General features: G+C 46.0%; 1 protein-coding gene across 6 annotated transcripts in view; it reads right to left on the reverse strand.

The window, feature by feature from the left end:
• ACP5 (acid phosphatase 5, tartrate resistant) overlaps positions 1-19,138 on the reverse strand; it is a 52,269-nt gene extending 33,131 nt beyond the window's left edge. For 2 of the 6 annotated variants that reach the window (XM_084835748.1, XM_084835742.1), the window contains exon 1: positions 5,663-5,733. The gene's annotated coding sequence lies outside the window, so the exon portion shown is untranslated. Of the gene's footprint in view, positions 1-1,648; positions 4,768-5,662; positions 5,734-19,077 lie in introns of those variants that run through there. The other 4 variants (XM_084835743.1, XM_084835741.1, XM_084835747.1 and 1 more) reach the window with 4 other exon arrangements.
• Positions 19,139-19,355: the final 217 nt, after the last annotated feature.

Here is a 19,355-nt window from a genome sequence, read left to right on the forward strand (position 1 = left end):
TGTCTCCCCTTCTCGTTCCTGAAGAAGCTCAGCAGAGTTTCTAACACATTACATTCAATATCAGCAGCCCAGGGGGCTTCCAGGTGAGACTTTTATCATGCTATCACCCTGCCTCATTCACAGAACATTACGGAGGGTCCAGGTGACGACATCTTTGACCTGTAGCCTTCCTGTGCTTTCCCACCACTTCTTTCATGTCTTTCTTACAGCAGAAAATCTGTTAAGCAGAAAAATACAGAATAGCTGCACAAGGTCTTCTGACTGGTTGCACTAGGAACCCTCCATCTGGAAGCACCCTACAACAGGTAGTTATTTGCACTATCTCCTACATTTCCTTCTAAATCCAGGATGGGTAACACGCAGCTCACGGGCTACATGCAGCCCCCTGGCTTGTGGTGTGGACCCTGCCACTGAGCCACCAAAATTTGGTGGCATGGCAGCATCAAAAATATCAGTGGTTTCTCACCACATTTCAGTAGCAAACCACTACAGTAGCTTAAAATGGACAAATTTAGTTTGAAAACAATGGGCTTTGTCCTGGACCTGCTTCTGCACCTTTAATAGCAGCCTGACACACACAAAAAGCAAGTAAGCAAGCATGAAGTTTTCCCACCACTTTATCTCCATGCCAGGAAAAACTTCACTTGCTTCATTTATGTGGGTCATGCTGCAGTGAGAAACACAGAAGTTGGGTCAGGAATTGCCCATCATTCTGCTGTGACTGTAACTATAGTCCAGCTATGATACATTAACTTGCAAAAATAAACAGAAAAATATGAAAACGATAGTATTAAGCCCGTTGTGACAATTGCTCTATAGCCTTGGGACTATCATTCTCTCTCTGGCCTATCTCAGAGGGTTGTTATGAAGATAATGCAACATAAGAGTTGGAAAGCACTTTGTGTGAAACAGCTAAAGAGGGGATAGCTGCTTCTATAGGAAAAGTTAGGTATGGGAGAACCAGTGATTTTTGAGATAACCTAAAGTCTCAGAAAATCATTTCGAAGTTCTTGATTCACGCCTGTTTTAATTTTTGACTTGTTTTTCAGCTTGTTCGAATAGGAAAAGTGTACATTTTGAACAGGAACATGCAAATTACTGTGCATATTTTTCAAAAGTTCACACTTCTCCCCCATTGTCTAAAGCGTGAAAATGCATAGGTTCTGAAAAATGCACATTTCAAAGTGCACATTAAAAAAAAATTCTAAACACAATTGCAAATTGGGTAATTTGCTAATATTTCTTTACACTCCTGCTTGTGTTTGCATTTGGGCTTGTGAACAGGACATGTTCGCATGATTTGCGAACAGATACGAAATGGTTGTATATTCCTAAAGTTAGCTCTCTGAAGCTGCTGATAAAGAAGCACCACTGCCCTCTCGTGGATTGTGTAAGATATTTAATTTGCATTGGAACATCAAGGCAGAAAGCAGGAAAAATCCCACATGACTAGTGTAGGGTGGCCACTTGTGAATCGCCAAAACAGAGGGTATGCATCACCAAATAAGAGGGCAAAAGGTGACACCGATTTGCATCAAATTTGCATATGTTAATTTGTATGCATGGATGCACATTTGGAAATTATTATTACAATTTAAATAGAAATACAGGACATAGCAACATAGTGTACAACAGGTGACCTGTGTACCTGGCTCAGTCTGCTGTCCAAGTGCTATGGATGGGCAACTTCAACATCTCCCTTCTGATGTTTCTGTATCTTTAAAATGGACTTGGGCTGGACAGCGCTTCAAAGGGAGGACGCCTGCAAAATAGAGGACTGTTCTTTGTAAAAGAGGACACATGGCCACCCTAGGTAAAGCTAAAGTGCTGAGGAAGGATTTGAAAGAAGACATTTCCCCCTCATTAGCAGGACCTATCTAGTTTTTCTTTATCTGAACGAACTTTCTCTTTCTTTCTTTCTTTCTCTCTCTCTCTCTCATAAGAAATTGTGTGGTCTGGAATCATCACCTTTGCAATGCAAGAAATAAGCTGAAAACCCTAATTTTACTTTGGTTTTATCCTGCTATTTTAAACTTCCTTAGGTTTTTATATTATGTTTTAGTATTTTATGAGTTTAAATTTTGTTTTGTGAATTGCCCAGAGAACTTTGACTATTGGACACTATAGAAATGTAATAAATAACATAAAATAAAAATGAAATAACTGACACTCTCTTTTCTGACTCCCTACGTTAAGGCTGCTGTGCCTGATGCCCATTTTAAGTTAAGGGACAAATTCCAGAGGGATGGCCATGTTTTGTAGCCAAAACAACTGGGAACCTTGTGGCACCTTAAAGGCCAGCCAGTGTAGTGTGGCATGAACTTTTGCAGGCAAGAGTCTATTTTGCCAGAAGAATGACATCCAGTGAACTCATTATGCATTTGACAAAGTGGCCTCTAGTCCAAGCACTATGCTTGGGGCTGGAGCAAATGACAGCCCAGGCAAGGAGCCTCCTTGGCAATCCCGTTCCATTTGTTCAACTTGGGGTCAAATCCAGATTTAGTCATACTTAGAGAAGACACATTGAAATTAATGGGATTTAAGTCAGACATCGTACTTGTTCCATTAATTCAGTAGGTCTGCTCTTAGCATGACTAAGGGCGCAATCCTACCGGGGTAGGTGGCCACCTCTGAACTCAGAGGCGACCGCCTATCCAATGCAGGGCAGGAGAAGCGCAGAGGGGATCGTCCCCTCCATGCTTCAGCCACGCTGCATTTACAGCTAGACAGCCTATTTCGGCTGTCTAGCCATGGGACCTTGGAGCGCGGGAAGCGGCAGCTGGACAACATGTAGGATGTGTTGTGCTGGCATTTCCAACTTCCCCGCCCAAACACACCCCCAGGAATGCCCCATTTTTGCCACTCTGCGCTCCTCTTCCGAGTACGGAGTGTGGGGCCGTTCTGCGCTGCCTATGAGGCAGTGCAGGAGGGGGTGGAGGTCAGTTCTCAGGGAACCGACCTATTCTATGGCCATCTAGCTGCTGACTAACAGCCATAGGATTGCTCCCTAAGTCTAGTTCCAACCCCTTGTGTGTGGATTGCATTTGTAATACATTTCACAACTTTGATACATAATTTGGATGCATGATTTAGCCCTGACATATAAGTGGTGAGTGTTCATGTAAGGATCTGATCACAGTCACTCAACACAAGTCACTGAAGCATTTCTTGGAAAGAAAAAGCAGCTGTTATATACAGCTAGCCATTCGGGTCAGCGTCACCAGCTTTAGAAGAGAAAATTAACTATTTGTTTCAACTGCGAAATGGCTAGTTGAGTAGATAGCTCAAGAGAAGTACTGGCCCCTAAACCCAGCATTTCAGGCAGTTGCCTGCCCCTCAGTGGCTCACATTGCAATATACTTGCTAGTCTTTCTTTTTTTAGTGTTTGAGTTTATGCAAATTCACACTTGCACAAAATTGTGGTTGTGAAAATGTGCAAATCCTTCCAAAATGTGCATTTTCACACTTTAGCCTATAGGGAAAAAGTGCATTTTTGGCTGTTGGAGGGAGGGCAGCTTATTGTCTACATTTGCGCAAAATTCCAGAAAGTTTGCAAGTCCACGGAATCCATTCAATTGGGGAAAAGCGGGCCTGCTGCAGAATCCTCCGGTCAGATTCATAAAAATCCAAACTAATTTGATTACGTTGCAGACTTCTCCGACACCCCTAGCTGTTATTCAAATATTTAAAAATATAGATGCTCTCCAGCAATAGAATAGGGATTCCTCCTTGAAAGAAGTGTTTTAAAGAAACATCGGCATTGTTTAAGCTTTGTGAGGGCAAAGGATTCTTGGGTGCAACCTAGCGAGGCTTTTATATCCTCATCTGTGTGAAGAAATGCCTGTGTGAAGAAATGCTTGTATATAACTTGTTGTTCTATAAGGTTTACTTTGTGTAGCCTTTGTGAATCTATGGTGTATATGAGTAGGCCTCAGGCCTTGTTTTGTTATTGCCAAAAGCCTATGTAGTAATTGCTTAGTGACATTCTGAAGTGGGAGAGACAATTGCTTTGAATATTGTTAGATGGGGCTTGGATGAGGTAAATTCAATTCTGATTGACTGGGGATTCTACCTAGGTGGAAAAGAGCGATTGGGAAATGACAGTTAAGGTATGACAGTTGGCAGTTAGGAACATAGTAAGAAAAAGCTGGGGAGAAAGGGAAAAGCTTTTCATTCTCTGTGGGATAACCCTAGGTGGCTGGTGAAGATCGGGAGCAGGGGGCTGTGTTGTTATGCCAAAAGGCTGCCCTAAGATCTTGCCAGAAAAAGGTTATACAAATAGGCAGCTAAAACCCATATAAACCATCCAAGCAGCCAGTAATACAACGGGAGGAGTTTGAGTGCCAGAAGAAGACTGTATCCAGAAGCTGGACCTGGTTGTAAGGGTATTTGGTTGGGGTGAAGGTTTAGGGAATTTGGCCTGAGATAAAAGAAGTCCTTAGAGGCTTATAACAGCAACAGTGTTTCTTGAGTCCTAAAGAATTGTCACTAAACAGTCTTTTGAAAACCCCAGTGTTAATATTAGTAATTCCTTACGTACAAAATATCCCTTTAATAAATTAATTGTTTAATTGTTCAACTTGTCTCTAGCATTGGTGCCCATCTCACACCTAAGCCTCTTATACCAGTATGTTGATCTGGAGGCGTGGTCCTGCAAGGTCCCAGTCAGAGTAGATTCTTTGGATTACCCAGCTGAAACTAGACCACTTGTACAAAAATATGAAAGTTTATTGAAAGAAAATGGATGCAGGATAAAAACACAAAGAAAGCTTATACATCTCTTCTGCCCATGAAGCTGGCAACTCCCACACAGCTGGCGTATGCTGGGGTCCCAAGCAACAGCATATTAGAGATCATTCCTCGAACCCACAGTTCACCAGGTTCGGGTGCACGTTCCCCCTGGAGTGAAGCCAAATTGGTTAGGCCACAGCTCCATCATTTATACTAGGGCTGTGCATGGACTCCCCAATCCACCTCAGAGGTTGCTTTGGGGCTTCTGAGGCAGGCCCAATTTGCTTTGGGCCGATTCGCCCCTCCCCCACTTCAGCCTATGGAGCCGAAGCGGGATTCGGACATCCGAATCTTGCTTTAGACGCCCCCCCCCCCATTCTCCTTGCTGGGGCCCTTACACTGCTAGCCATCTTTTTCCAGGGGGGGGCGTAGCTGTTGTTGCCACTGGGGGCTGCCCCCGCCAGGAGAGCTACTGCCACTGCCAGCTCCTGGGCCCTCTGGATGTGTGCCACCAGCTGTCTTGTTCTGGGGCAGGGGGAGCCATTTTAAAATGGTGACTCCTGTACTTTTGGAAATAGATCCTGCAGGATCTATTTCTGGAAATACAGGGAGTCGCCAATTCAAAAATGGCTCCCCCCCTCTGCAGTAACAAGACTGCTGCTGGCGCATGTCCAGAGGATCCAGCTAAGCAACTGGGGGCTGTGTGGCTGGGCTTCCAGATCACGCCAAAGTGCACCAAAGCACTTCAGAGCGACCCGATCCGCTTCGTGCTGCTTCGTGCCCCTTCCACCTCGCCTCGGAGGCAGCCCGAAGCACCCTGCTTCAACTTGGAGCTCGGGCTTCAGTCCGAAGCAGTGCACAGCCCTAATTCATACACTTTTCTGATATTTTAGGACGTGCCCCAAAGCGTCGCAGGCAGGTAATCAGTTACCTTTCCTGGTGACTCAGAAGTTCCAGCATTCTAACATGGGGAGGGGGGACAAGAAATACTCTTCATTTCCTCGGTGCAATAGAAAAGTAAAGCAAACAGAGGAAATTAGGCAGCTGCATAAGTGGTGACCTGAGGATTACACCCTTATCAGCATCAGACAGCTAGCAGTTGTTAGCATGTTGATTGGTGCCTGCTCAATCTCTCTCTATGGGCCGATCTACATTGCGCCCACCATCGCAATGAATTCGGTGTCCCGTCGGGTTAAACGCTCTCACATTAAAACATGATTATTCACACTCATCCATTTTCCCCGTTGCAGTACTTCATCGAATGCGCAAGCTCGGTCCACACTCGAGCGCTGTGCTGTTTTCCTGCTGTTTTCTTGCGCGCGCTTGTCTGATCTCGGAAGCTATGCGGGGTCGGTCCTGGTCAGTAGTTGGATGGACGACCGCCTGGGAATCAGGCTTCCTGCATTGAGCAGGGAGTTGTTGTATCCCATCAAAGGAGACTAAGTTTTACCCCCTCCTATCCCCCGCTCCTCATGTTTTTTTTGTAAAATTCAGGCGGTATCCTTGCAGAACTTCGAAGCTTCGAAGATCATGCCTCAATTAGAAAAAAAAACATCGCGGAGAAGCCCTGATTCTGCGTGGATAACACCTGTTTTAAAAAAAAAAAACAGTTTTTGAAAAACAGTTTTTAAAAAGACATCCAGAGCAGGGGATAGGAGGGGGTAGAACTTAATCTCATTTGAAGGGATACGACAACCCCCTGCTCAGTGCAGGAAGCCCGATTCCCAGGCGGTCTTCCATCCAAGCACTGACTGGGACCGACCCTGCTTAGCTTCCAAGATCAGACAAGCGCGTGCACATCCAGCCCTTTGCTTGCTGCTGAGGAAACAGGGGCTGCTGAGGAAGCTATGCAATCGGTAGCTGGAAAAGACATGGGGCCGTCGAGAGCTGTGATTGGACAGGAGGGAAATACAAACACCGCCGCATATGGACAGGCAGGGGAGGGGACTACAACCGGATACAGTAGCGAAGGCGGAAAATCAGAGCACATTAAGGGGAAATACCGGGATATTAGGGTATTGAAAGCGGGAGCACAGACATGGGAAATTCCGGTTCCAATTCGAGGCAGCTACTGCGTAGGGTGAAAGGCGGGCGGTGAAACCTCATTGGAAGCGAAAAAAGGCGGTAAGTATAGATCCAGCCCAAAAGAGGCCTACAGAAGCTGGCCTACTCTAAGAAACTGGAACACTACCCTTTACAGCCTGTATACATTTAACGAACAGCATATAGGGCTCCTGTGCAAGCTGAACACCTGCCCATTTCTTCCAGCTCATTACAACCAGCTACTAGGAGGTTTTTAAGTATGCTAACAGAATTGGTGGCAGCAGAAAAAGGTCAGCTTGTGGAACTCTGTTTGTGTCAGAGAGTTCCTAAGGCCCAGAAATATAAGCATTCGCTGTAAATTTGAAACGCCATAGGTGGGACTGCCCAGTGAAGGAGCAGTTTCCCCATAGGTTGTGGCAGTAGCGGGGAGAGGAAATCCTCCATAACCTGCCTCATTCATGGGATTTTATTGCAGTCGTCTTCCACTTGTAACATTCTCATGTTTTTACTCTGCTTCTTCTGTCTTACTGTGGAAAATCCATTAAGGAAAAACAAAAGATGGAACAGCCGCAAAAGGTCTTCTAACTGGTAATGCTAGGAGCCCTCTGTCTGGAAGTGTGCTTATAGTTTAAATCAATAAGACTAATTTTTAGCATTTATATAGCATTTCAAAGCACTGTACATCGTGGTCATCCCTACAGTAACTCCGAGATACATCATTATCTTCATATTGCACATTGGGGAGGCTGAGAGAGTGTGGGTGGGGGAGTGCGTTTGCCTAAGTTCATAGCAGAACTGAGAACTGAACTAGTGGCATTCTGGTTTACAGCATGGGCTCTTTGTTATTAGACTACAGAGGATCCAAATGTCCCCACCCCTTCCAAGAAAGCACATCTAATATGTGGCAAGTACATTTTCGTAGTGCTCACACCATAGTATTTTGTCACAGAGAAAACTCAATTCTCCCCCCCCCCCCGGTTAGGACATCTGTTTCAGTTTGGTGTTCATGTATGCTGTGGTTATACAAATATAGCAAGCACCTATTGGCCCGTGCGTTTACATTAGTGGTGGTGTGAAATACACCCTACCCCCAAACCTCCACCATTTTGAGAATAGTTTCAAAACATATTGGCTGAGCTCTCCCTGCTCTACTCGTTGAGCAACCTTTCAAAACGTGCAAACAACAACCCAACAGGACTACTGAACTGTTTCCTCTCTACCAAATCTGCTACCATTTCATTTCATGAATATTTTCCACAATCACCCCGCCACGCCACTTTGGTGCAAGGGTTAGTACTCTAACCCTTCAGAGTTGGAATGCACACCTGCCCTCTTGAAGAAGGCAAAGGAGAATGTGGTGAACAGGAAACACCTCCCCCTGCCCCCAACAAGGCTATTCTCCCCATTACAGCAAGGCATCCATTGTGAGGGGACAGGATATTGTGCTGGATCTGGTCTGATACTAAAAATAAAATCTGCAAATGAAATCTGCAAAAGCCCAGACAATGTAAAACAGCCTTTCCCAACTTGGTACCCCCTCCCCCAATACATTGGACTACAATTACCATCATCCCCAGCCAGCACAGTAGCTGGGAATAATGGGAGTTATAGTCCAATAAATTGGTGGGAGGGGTGGAGGGAACTTTTTGGAAAATCTGGTAGCTAAAACTTTTATTTAAGGCTGAATGTATTTTGCCTTTTCTTGGAGAGGAGAAATGGCAATGAAACATTGCTCAAACTCCAGTATCTAAAACCTGTCATGATGACCCTGTCAGCTCCTGTGAGGCACGGCTGTAAGGGGCAGGGGCTTCTCTGGCAGGGTTTGTCCTTTAAAAAATAAAAATAAAGCAAGGGGCAGTGGAGGCCGGGACGTCCAGACACCTGCAGAGTGGTCCCCTTTGCATATATCCTGTTTGGACACAGTGCCTAAACTGTCTTTCTCCCCCACTCCCTCCCCCCATGCGCTGGCCACGTCCCCCAGCAGAGCAGGAAGAGCAGGAAGCAGATGGAGTTGGTTGCTTCCGTCAAACTGGCCAGGTGCTTCCTGCCTTTTGACCCAGCAAGAAAGAACAACGCAGCCCACGCAGGCCCCAGGATTCTGCTTGGCTGTATGTGTGTATGTGGCATGTGCATGCATGCATAGAATGCATACACATGAATGTGCACATGTGACACATCTAAGCATGGACAACTGTTTCTGTTTGCACTTCCTGTAACAGATACACTAAGAAGAACACATTCTGCATGGTATGAGAAAATACTGCTGGGGCCGAGATGAGGGTTTTGTGCTGCAATGGATGATTGTGTGTACATGGCAACATATGGGATTCCAGGAAGTGTGGGAATATGAGCATTACTTATGCTGTGTGTCCGTAACTATGCACAATTAGAAATCATCAACACACATGGCATATTACAGAGTTACCTATGCAAAACGACAAGTCTCTGCCTCAGGGAGCTTACAGTCTAAAGCTTGAAACAAGGGAAACAACAAAAGAAGGGGAGGAGATGTGTATTTTTTGAGTCATACTTGCTATTATTGCAAAAATGACCCAGAAGTGAATCTCCCTGTGCTTGGCGCCCCACCTGTGTTGCTTAATTGGTAACAACATGCATGAGCCTGTAGCCCAAAAGCGCTTCACTCTGATCACATGATAACAGTACAAGAGGGCAAGGGCACTCTGCACATACTCAAAGGTGCTGGAGATACCATGCTAATTCACGGCAGAGTCAGTGGCCAGAATCCACTATCCCTGTATTTTCTTCTTATGTATAATGCTGCTTTTCATGACTCTGTGTCACTAATACTTGTGGGGGGACTGTGGAGGAGCAATGTGTACACACAATGGAATAGGAAGTGTGTTTGCAGGGTGACAGATGCAATGAATGTGTGCAACTGAGAATGTTACTAATAATAAATGAATTAATGAATAAGTCTGCTGCATTGTTGCATGGACATATTTATTCAGTATAATATGACTGTGTGAAAGCAGAGGTGGCCCTAATCACAAGCCATCACTAAGTGGCCACTTGAGGAAGTGAATTTTAGATGCCACAAATCCCAAAAGGAAGAGGAACACATACTTTCAGGAGGTGGGGCCCAATCCACTGGGAAATTCTCATGCACAACAGCTCCATTTCAGTGAAGCTTACACACAGGAGAAGATCCTGGTGGATAGTGCTCCATATTAATTTTGGGGAAGGGATGCAATTTGGATTTCACCAAAACGTCTTGAGCCAGGCCTGTTTGCATGGTTGGGTGGGAAATGGTATGTGCCACCTGGGACAGCAGAGCTGGGTTTGTGGCTACATGGCATCTCAATATCTGTTGGAGCCACACACAGGATTTTGGGCAAGCTTGATGTGAGCCCACAGGTGAAACTGAGGTTTGAAGGTGGGGTGGGGGGTGGGCAAGAGAGATGTGTTCTTGTATCCATGGGCATTTCTCCAGGGGATTGTTACCCCACAGTTACCACCTTGACATTTCTGAACACTGCTCATCTTTCTAACATTTGGAAATTAAACCTTGGGTTTACCCACACCCTATCTTCCCTGGGGCTTCCTTTACTCTAGAAACCTTGGAACTAGGTGGCCACTCACAAATCACCCTCCAAAAAGGAAATGCATCAGCATAAAGAGGAGAAAAGAGGGCAGTGATGTGCGTGTACTAATTGGTATGTATAGATGCAACTTTGGAAACAATAGTTATGATTTCAGTAGAAATGCAGTACATCTCACCATAGTGCAGAAGACTGTGACCAGGTAACCTGTGCACCTGCCTGTCTTCTGCCCAGGTGCTCACTGGTGATGGACAATAGTTCTTAAGGTTCTTTATCCTTAAGCCAGAACGGGACAGGACAGCCCTTCAAAGGGTGGACACCTTCAGATAGGGGACTGTCTTCAGGAAATGAGGACACATGGCCACCCTCTGCCAAATGAAATTTGCTGCCAGCTCCCAATGCAGCTGTTTGCCATTCTTTCCTAGATCAGCCATGGCTATGTCCTCCCCATCCCCGCTCCGCTCCACTCCACTAAGGGGCAGATTACTCAAGGCTGGGCCTCCATGATTGCCAAAGACTCTGGCAGCGTTCTTGCTCCAGGAGAGTCAATTCCAGGACAGTGCAGGAAGCAATGAGCGCGAAACAACTCTATTGCTCTGTGTGAAGTGGCCCAATGGCTCTGAGTAATATTTTCCTGAGCAGTGGCTCCAGGAGAAGCAGGAAGTGAACACATTTCCTGCCATTCAAGGCTGCCTCTCCCCTCTGCAGGCCAAGGCATCATCAGCATTCCGCACTAAAACGAATACTCTTGACAGGTACCCAACACACTCAACTTCATCTGAATCCAGGTGTTTTCACTGACAGCCTTAGGTGCTTGGGTTCCTGTTCAGTATAACAAACACTCCAAATTCTGCAGCTAGAGTAAAAGCACGTGAAATTAGCAAGTTTCAATGTATCTGCTTGTTTGGTATCATTTATTTTGTTTCCAAGAGTCAGGTTTTCAAAGAATGAGGAAATGTGCAAGGAGTTGAGAGAGGATGTTCTAACCAACTGTTTCTGTCCATAAGGACTGAAGTAGTTACTCCAGATCTTAGGATCATCATTGTAATGCTCATCCTATGCCACTCCCAGGGTATCACAAATACGGGGGCTCACTCACCAGATGTACCCGTTTGTGTCTGTCTTACTTAGAACTTTGCTACTATGCATGGCATTTTGAAATTGTGATAATATGTACACAAAACATTTCCGACTTGATTCTCAGTTCAGGAAGTAGGGATGTATGAGAATTTCAATTCAGTTGCAAATCACTCAAAAATGCCCTGTCCCCACAACCCTGAACACGAATGTGAACACAAGTGCATGTTCTCTGAAAATGTTTGCGAATTCCTGAACCCGCATTTGAAAAATGTACACATTAAAAATATGCACCTTAAAAATGCACACTTTACAAAATTCACAACTATAAATTGCACAATTTAAAAAAATATAGAACTCAAAATGCATAACTTTAAAATTCACTATTTAAAGCATGCATTTAAAAAACAGCATTTTTAAAAAATGCACTTTAAAATGCACACTTTTAAATATCTGCATTTTTGTGCTATAATGGGGGAAAGTGCACCCTTTAAAAATGCACCCTTTACATTGTGTATTTTTAAAGTTGTGCATTTTTTTAAAAAAAGCATTTTCATGTTTTAGTCAATGGGGGGAAAGTGTGCACTTTCCCCGCTTGAACAAACAAAACAAACAAAACAGGTCGCAAATGAGGACAGGAGAGAGCCAAAGCGAACTTTCAAGTCAAGTGGAGGATTTCAGTGAGCTGGAGCATCCCTGGTTCCCCCACCCCTAGTATGAAGAAACTTAAGGGCAACTGTACCCATCATAGTTTCTGCTCAACAACCAATTTTCAGCACAAAATTCATGTACAAACACTGTTTGTGATGTGAAATCGCTTTTATATGGCCCCATTGTAGCTTTTGCCTGAAAAGCTTTGGTGCCTTTGCGATATAGTTTGCACTTTGGAATTGGCACTCTGAAATCAAAATGTAGTATATGAAGCAGGCTGGAGGCTGTAGAGCAGGTGTGGGTAACCTGTGACCCTGTCAGTCTAATTTCAGGCAGGTGGGGGAGAGAAGGAGGATGGGAGGGGAAAATGGGGCAGGAGAGTTATCCGAAATGACCAGACGGAAGCGATGGAAGAAGGGGTGTGGGGAAGCCTAACATAAGTGATCACTTCACTCTGGCAAGGAGGTGGAAAAACTGAAACGGACAGAGCAGTGGAAAGCGGGGTGGGGAGCAAAAGCCCTCTGCAAATGATCAGAGGGCAAGACTGGTGTGTCTCTCCCCTGGCAACCTGCTGGGTGGGAAGGTGATGGCGGGGGTGGGAGAGAGAAGGAGAGAGAAGGGAATGGCAGAAAGTGGTGTGTGTTGCCTCACTTTGGGCTCCAGCCCAGCCCACTGCTGGCATGTGGCCACCAACAGATTACTGGCCCTTGACTGAAGAAGGGCTGTAGAAGACCCCTGCTGCAGAGAGACATCTGCCCTTAGAGTTGCACTGTGCTGCTGACATGCTAGATGGTATTAGTGTAGGATAAGTGGGTGCGCACACACCCACCATGCACAGTTTACATGTGCAGGTCTATCCCCTCTCATGCACAGTAGTCCCCTTTCTCTTTCTCACTCTTTCACACATAAAGATACTGCTTGCTTCATTATTTGTAGGGATCTCTGTTGCATCCTCCCAGCTTTCTTTTCTTTTTTCCCAAGCAGGACAATCCTTTTGCTTTGTTGCAATTCTTAATCGTTTAATCGTGTGAGGATCCTGCTCCAGTAGCATCTCAGTATGAGTAATAATTGCATGATCAGGTCACCATAAAAACAAATAGAATTGTTAAACAGAAGATGGAAGACCATTGGCTCAGTCTCCAAGAGAGGTTAGCAGAAGAGACTCAATCTATTGTGCAGCCAGCACAAGCAGTCACTTGGAATGACAATACATTGGGGGGGGGGGCTAGGGGGGTGTCCCAGGAACCTTTGTGGACGCACCTGTCAAATTGCATGGTGCACCTCCTGAGGCAGCAAGATGGCTGGAACTGGACACACAAATGCCCCTCCCCCCGCATCCTGATGGAAATCCCCTACTTGTGGGGGAGAGGGGGCATTAGGCATGCTCCTCATTGTAAGTGCAATGACAGCCGTACAGATGTGTGCTTGAACCCTGCAATCCTTTCACCATAAAGAAGTGGGGTGCAAGGATCAAAAGAATCTGTCAGGGGCCCTGGGGCTTGAACAGGGAATATCTGAGGCTGAGATCAGCCATGGGAAGTGAGCCACCATGGGCAGTGTGCAGGCCGGCCTGAGAGCCCTCTTTAGATGAAGAGGGGTGGACATCAGCTATGTAGTGCTGGCAGGTTGCACCAGGTCTTTGCTCCTGTACTTTTATTGGAGCCCACCCACAGCTGGGTCTCAGTCCGCTGCTGCTGTTGCAGAGGCAGACGTGGTGGGAGGAGGGAGCAGAGGAAGGGAGTGCGGGCGACTGGTGGCTGCCTCTTGCCTACCACGCAGAGCTGGCCAGACAAAGAGGGCGAGAGAGGGAGCCTGAGGGAGCTCTGCAGCCCCAAGGTCACCCCCCCCCCTCCTCAGTATGGGAGGAGGGAGAAAAGGGGCACGCAGGACCAAAGCCACCTTCCCTCTCCTCAGAGCCCCCTATTCTCCTCTTCAGCCCTCAGCTTCTCTGCCTTCCATCCCCTGAGCATCTGCCACACCCCGCAACTTGACCATCCCCAGCCAGCCCCTCAGCTTCCTGCCCATCTCCGCTCTGTGCGTGCATGCCCAGTGGGCTGTGTGAGGTTTGCCATGGCAGCAGGAGCAGGCATGGGGCCGCTGCCACCATTGTCTGTCACTCATGCTTATATGTGGGGTTAGCTGTGTGGGGGAGAGGGATTCTAGTGGGCTGGATGTGCAGACGTTAGCAGGGGATCATGTTTTAGCACCATGCAATGAAACGTTTTCACCTGCTGTTTGTTTGCACATCAAGTTTGTCCTTCAAGGCACAGGGGGGGCCTGGCTGACAGTAGGATCCTAGGCTTGTTTACTCAGAAGTAAGTCACAATGTGTTCAATGGAATTTACTCTCCTAGTGAGTGTAGTTACGCTTGTAGCCTTGTAGGGCAAACCTACTTGCCTATTCAGAAGTACCATTATGTTCAATGGATTTACTCCCAAATAAGTGTGTATAGGCTTGCAGCCGTAAAGGAGTTGTGGGTCACTGCGGACTAAGTTCCATTTCTTTTTAATGAGGCATTGCTTCACACCTGGTTGCAATGGCTCTTCCTAATAATAAATATTGTTGTTGTTGTTGTTCAGTCGTTCAGTCGTGTCTGACTCTTCGTGACCCCATGGACCATAGCGCGCCAGGCCTTCCTGTCCTGCGCTCTCTCCCGGGGTGTGCTCAAGTTCATATTCATTGCATCGGTGATGCTATCTAGCCATCTCACCCTCTGCTGTCCCCTTCTCCTTTTGCCTTCAGTCTTTCCCAGCATCAGGGTCTTTTCCAGGGAGTTTTCTCTTTGCATTAGGTGGCCAAAATATTTGAGCTTCAGCTCCAGGATCTGTCCTTCCAATGAGCAGTCAGGGTTGATTTCCTTTAGGATGGACTGATTTGACCTCCTTGCAGTCCAGGGGACTCGTAAGAGTCTTCTCCAGCACCACAGTTCGAAAGCACCAATTCTTCGGCGCTCAGCCTTCCTTATAGTCCAGCTCTCACAGCCATACGTTACTACTGGGAAAACCATAGCTTTGATTAGACGGACCTTTGTCGGCAAGGCGATGTCTCTGCTTCTGACTATGCTGTCTAGGTTGGCCATAGCTTTCCTCCCAAGGAGCAAGCGTCTTTTCATTTCATGGCTACAGTCACCGTCTGCGGTGATCTTGGAGCCCAAGAAAGTAAAATCTGTCACTGCTTCCATCATCACCATCATCATCATTATTATTATTACTGCATGTTTCTTGAATTAAAAAGGACTAACCAAATAATATTTTCTAGCAAGTTACTGGACATGACTTTTGTGTGTGTGTGTTTTCTTTTCAAATGGACCTTTTAATAATTCTGAATTAGAGTGACCAGATACTCCAAAAAAAGTAAGTGCCTGAAAGCTAATTTGTATTGTGTAATCTTACAAGGGGGTGTGGCTGTGAGGGGGTGAGGCTGTGACAATCATGGAGGGACCCTGCACTTCTGAATTTGCCACTACACTACTGGTGGACATCCATCAGCTGACTCTTCCCAAGAGACAATGACTAGCTGGTGGTGGCAGTAGAATGAGCATAGACTAGAGCAAAGAGACTATCAAGAAAGTCATCCTTGTCCCATCGTTTGCTATGTTCTTGGCCTGTGGTGCCATATTCTATACTCCCCGAACCTCTTCAAGAATGTCTACAAGCTATTAGACCAGCCTTCCCCAACCTGGTGCTCCTCCAGGTATTTTGGACTTCATCAGCTCCAGCCACCATGGCCAATGGTCAGGAATCCCAAACAACTGCAGGTTGGGGAAGACTGCATCAGGGTGTGCAGGCCAGCCAGAATTCGATACAACCAACCTGCCTTGGTCCTGTGGAACATCTGTAGTTGTGCTGTAAATTAATTCTGGTCATTGGTGCATGGCCAGCGCCACAAGCTGGAGGGACCTGCATTTTTTAAAGGACTGGTGTGCCAAGAGCCAGCCTCACCATCTTGGTTCTTCATTGACCACGGCCTCCAGCAGGATTCAAAGGCACAGTGACCACTTAATGTAACCACACCCATGGCCAATGATGACAGATTTCAGAGTTCCTTGCAGAAGATCAGTTAGGCTGAACATATTCACATCTTCCTAATCATGTGTTAGAGGGCAACTGATCAGATAGCAGACAGTAGTTCCTTCTAATTTGGTTCCCTCCTTTAAATTACCTTAAATGGGGCAGCACCAATTAAACCATGTACTTACAAGGAGCCACTATGTCGCACATCCCCCATTGCAGAAGCGAGGAGGCAGTCCATGGTGGCCAAACATTCTGAAATGAAGTGCCTTAATTTCTAACTGGGATAGTGAATATAATTGAATAAGGATAGTGCTCTCCCTTCACCCACTCTAATTGTTAATTTTTCAGGGGGCTACTCCATGAGGGGTGGGGGTGGGGGTCAGAGGCCCAAAGGTAGTGGCCAGTACTGGCATGGTGAAATTGTCCCAGGCAGAGGAATGCAGAAGAAAAGCTAAGCTCATCAAGCCCAGCAGTGGAGCTGAATGCAAGCTTTTGTCAGGAAGTTTGGCCAATGAGTCATCATTTGCTGGAACCTCAGGGTACATACATTGGCACGGGTTTGGAAACACACTGACTGCACTGAATGCTGACAGTAGGAATGTATGAGCATTCCCCTTTCTGTTTGCAAAATATTCAAACAAGCCCCGTTTACAACATGCATGAATTTCCAGAAAAAACTTTGCACATTTCCAAAATTGCAAGTCTGTTAGAAAAATGTGCAGTTTTTTTCAAAAAGAGTACACATTCACACTAATAAATGGGGACAGTGCATATTTTGACTGCATTCTTAAAAATGCACATTTTCCCCACTCAGAAAAAAAAGATGCTCATGTTCAGGAATACAAATGAGGAGAACTGAGCTTCGAGGAGGAACTCAGAGAATTTCAATAAGCTCGAACATTGCATGTTCCCTCAGCCCTACCTGATGCACAGTTCCCTGTCCAGGACTGAATGCAAGGAAACAATTTCTGCCAATTTGCAGCAGATGACTGATGTGCGTAGCACTGATTGGCCAGCACCTGCACTGTCACAAACCCACACCCCACACAGGCCTAGAGTGCTTTTGCTATTGCTTGGAGGGAGCAATCCTATGGCCGCTAGTCAGTGGCTAGATGGCCATAGGATATCTTGTTTTCCGGGAACCGACCTCAGAGCCCGCGCTCTGAGGTTGGTTCCCGGAGAACCGACCTTCCCCCCCTTCCGCACTAAGCCCTGTGCTCCATGCTCACAAGAGGAATGTAGAGTGGCCGAAACAAGACGTTCCGGGGCGGGGAGAGCGGAAATGCCAGTACGACACATCCAATGAGTCATCCGGCAGCCTCCTCCCCTGCTCCACCATCCCGTGGCTAGACAGTCGAAATTGGCTGTCAAGCCAAAAATGCAAGGCAGGGGAAGCGCGGAGGGAATGAACCCCTCCGTGCTTCTCCTGCATTGCATTGGATAGGCAGTCGCCTCCAAGTTTGGAGGTGGCCGCCTATCTGCATAGGATTGCACCCTAAAGAGGATTGTCCTTTCTGGTACAAATTAAGTGATGAACATAAACACTCATGCTGCACTTTAAAAATACAGGTTGGCAGCCCAAGACTGGAGGGGAAGAGCATGACAGATGACTGAGAGCAGTGTTCAAATGGCTGATGAATGCACCTTCTGAATACACAGGGACAACAGAGGGTAGCCATATTCCTTCCATAGGGGAAGAAAATGTGGAAAGTTCTGTTTAAAGGTACATCTGTATGGATCCCCACTTGCACGCACATACATTCACATATGAATCACTGATATCATACGGTTAGGTTTGCTTGTATAATCAACCAGAAATCAGTAGAGTTGTTTAGGTGGATTTTAGGCTAGGTGAGAGCAGAAACAGCAAAGTATCTAGTTTGCAAGGAAGAAAATGTTCTTTGGAAACCTCTAGGCGTCTCTCTGGCATCCTCAGGCTGCCATCTGCTGGAATCCTAATGGTGAATCTTCATAAAGAGAAATGCAGTGTAGTTCAAGCTGACCTTCTGGTCTGAACTTTAAAGACAAGCTTATTGTGGCATAAGCTTTGTGGAATAGAGTCCACTTCATCACCATGCTCTGGCTTGCAATCTTTATCTTCCAGGCACAGAGGAATGGTAGCTGGCTGTGGTTAGTCAGTGTTGAAAGAAAGACGCACTGCACATGCACTCCCCTCTTTGTTCTGAATGATACCTGGCTTGAAAACTCAAGTGTGCTGGTGAGTTCTGGCTCAAATTAATCTGTGGGTGACCCTGGTGGGAATGGGAAGCAAGAACGAATCCTAGGCAGGGCTGGTTCAGGACATTTTGCCACCCAAGATGGCTGCAATAAACAATATGATAGGTGTGTGCCAGGATTTCTAGAAAGAAATCATAGAGTGGGCAAAGAAGGGGAAAGGAAGATTCTACGTCTTTTTTGAGGGGGAGCTTGTTCTTGCATGTTAAAACCTTAGAAACAAGTCGGTAATTCTTGTTTACAAGGCTTCCGTTAGTCTGGGCTGTTTATTGTTAAGTTTTATTTTTACTGGCAGTCTCTGTTTTTGTGGATTTTTATTGCATTTAATTTTATTGCATCCACTTTGTGTGGTTTCTATCTTGTACTCTACCTCAAGAGGGTTCTACCCTTAAAGGCAGCCTAGAAATAATGCTAGAGAGATAGATAGTTCACATTCAGTATTTCTAATTGAGAAAAGGTGGGTGGGCCATTTTATTTGTTTGTTTGTTTGTTTATTTATTTATTTACTATACCGCCCAATAGCTGAAGCTCTCTTTTAGAATGGACATTTTCTCTCCCGCCCCCCATCATGCCACCTATGCTGAGGATCATGCTATAGAGCTTCTGCACACATCCTGCTTCTTGTACATGCAGCTTAGAACCAAGCAGCTACTTCTATAACTCAGGCAGAGGGAAATTCTCTGTTCTGTCTCTCTGGCCAGCATGAGGAACAGAGCTGACCATTGTTGGGACAGGCTGAGCTTGGGAGTGAAAAAGGTCACACTTACCTGGGATTAATTGCCATTGTAAAATGACTTCCTGCTGGCTTAGTTACCCCTTGTACCAAACAGAAAGGCCTCGGGGATTGTCTGTGTTAATACGTGTTCATTTTTATCACAGGGAATTGTCAGCACAAGGTCGGAATTGCCTGTTGTTCTACCATAAAGGTTGTACTTAAAAATGAGCCCCCAAGTGGTGAAACAGGATTATGGTTGCCACTAAGGGTGCAATCCTATGCATGTTAGATAGAAAAAAAGCCCTACAACTCTCAGCATTCCCCAGCCAG

Source organism: Heloderma suspectum, chromosome 2, assembly GCF_057233095.1.
Source record: "Heloderma suspectum isolate Gila_16-S chromosome 2, 16-S_ref, whole genome shotgun sequence".
NCBI lineage: Eukaryota > Metazoa > Chordata > Lepidosauria > Squamata > Helodermatidae > Heloderma > Heloderma suspectum.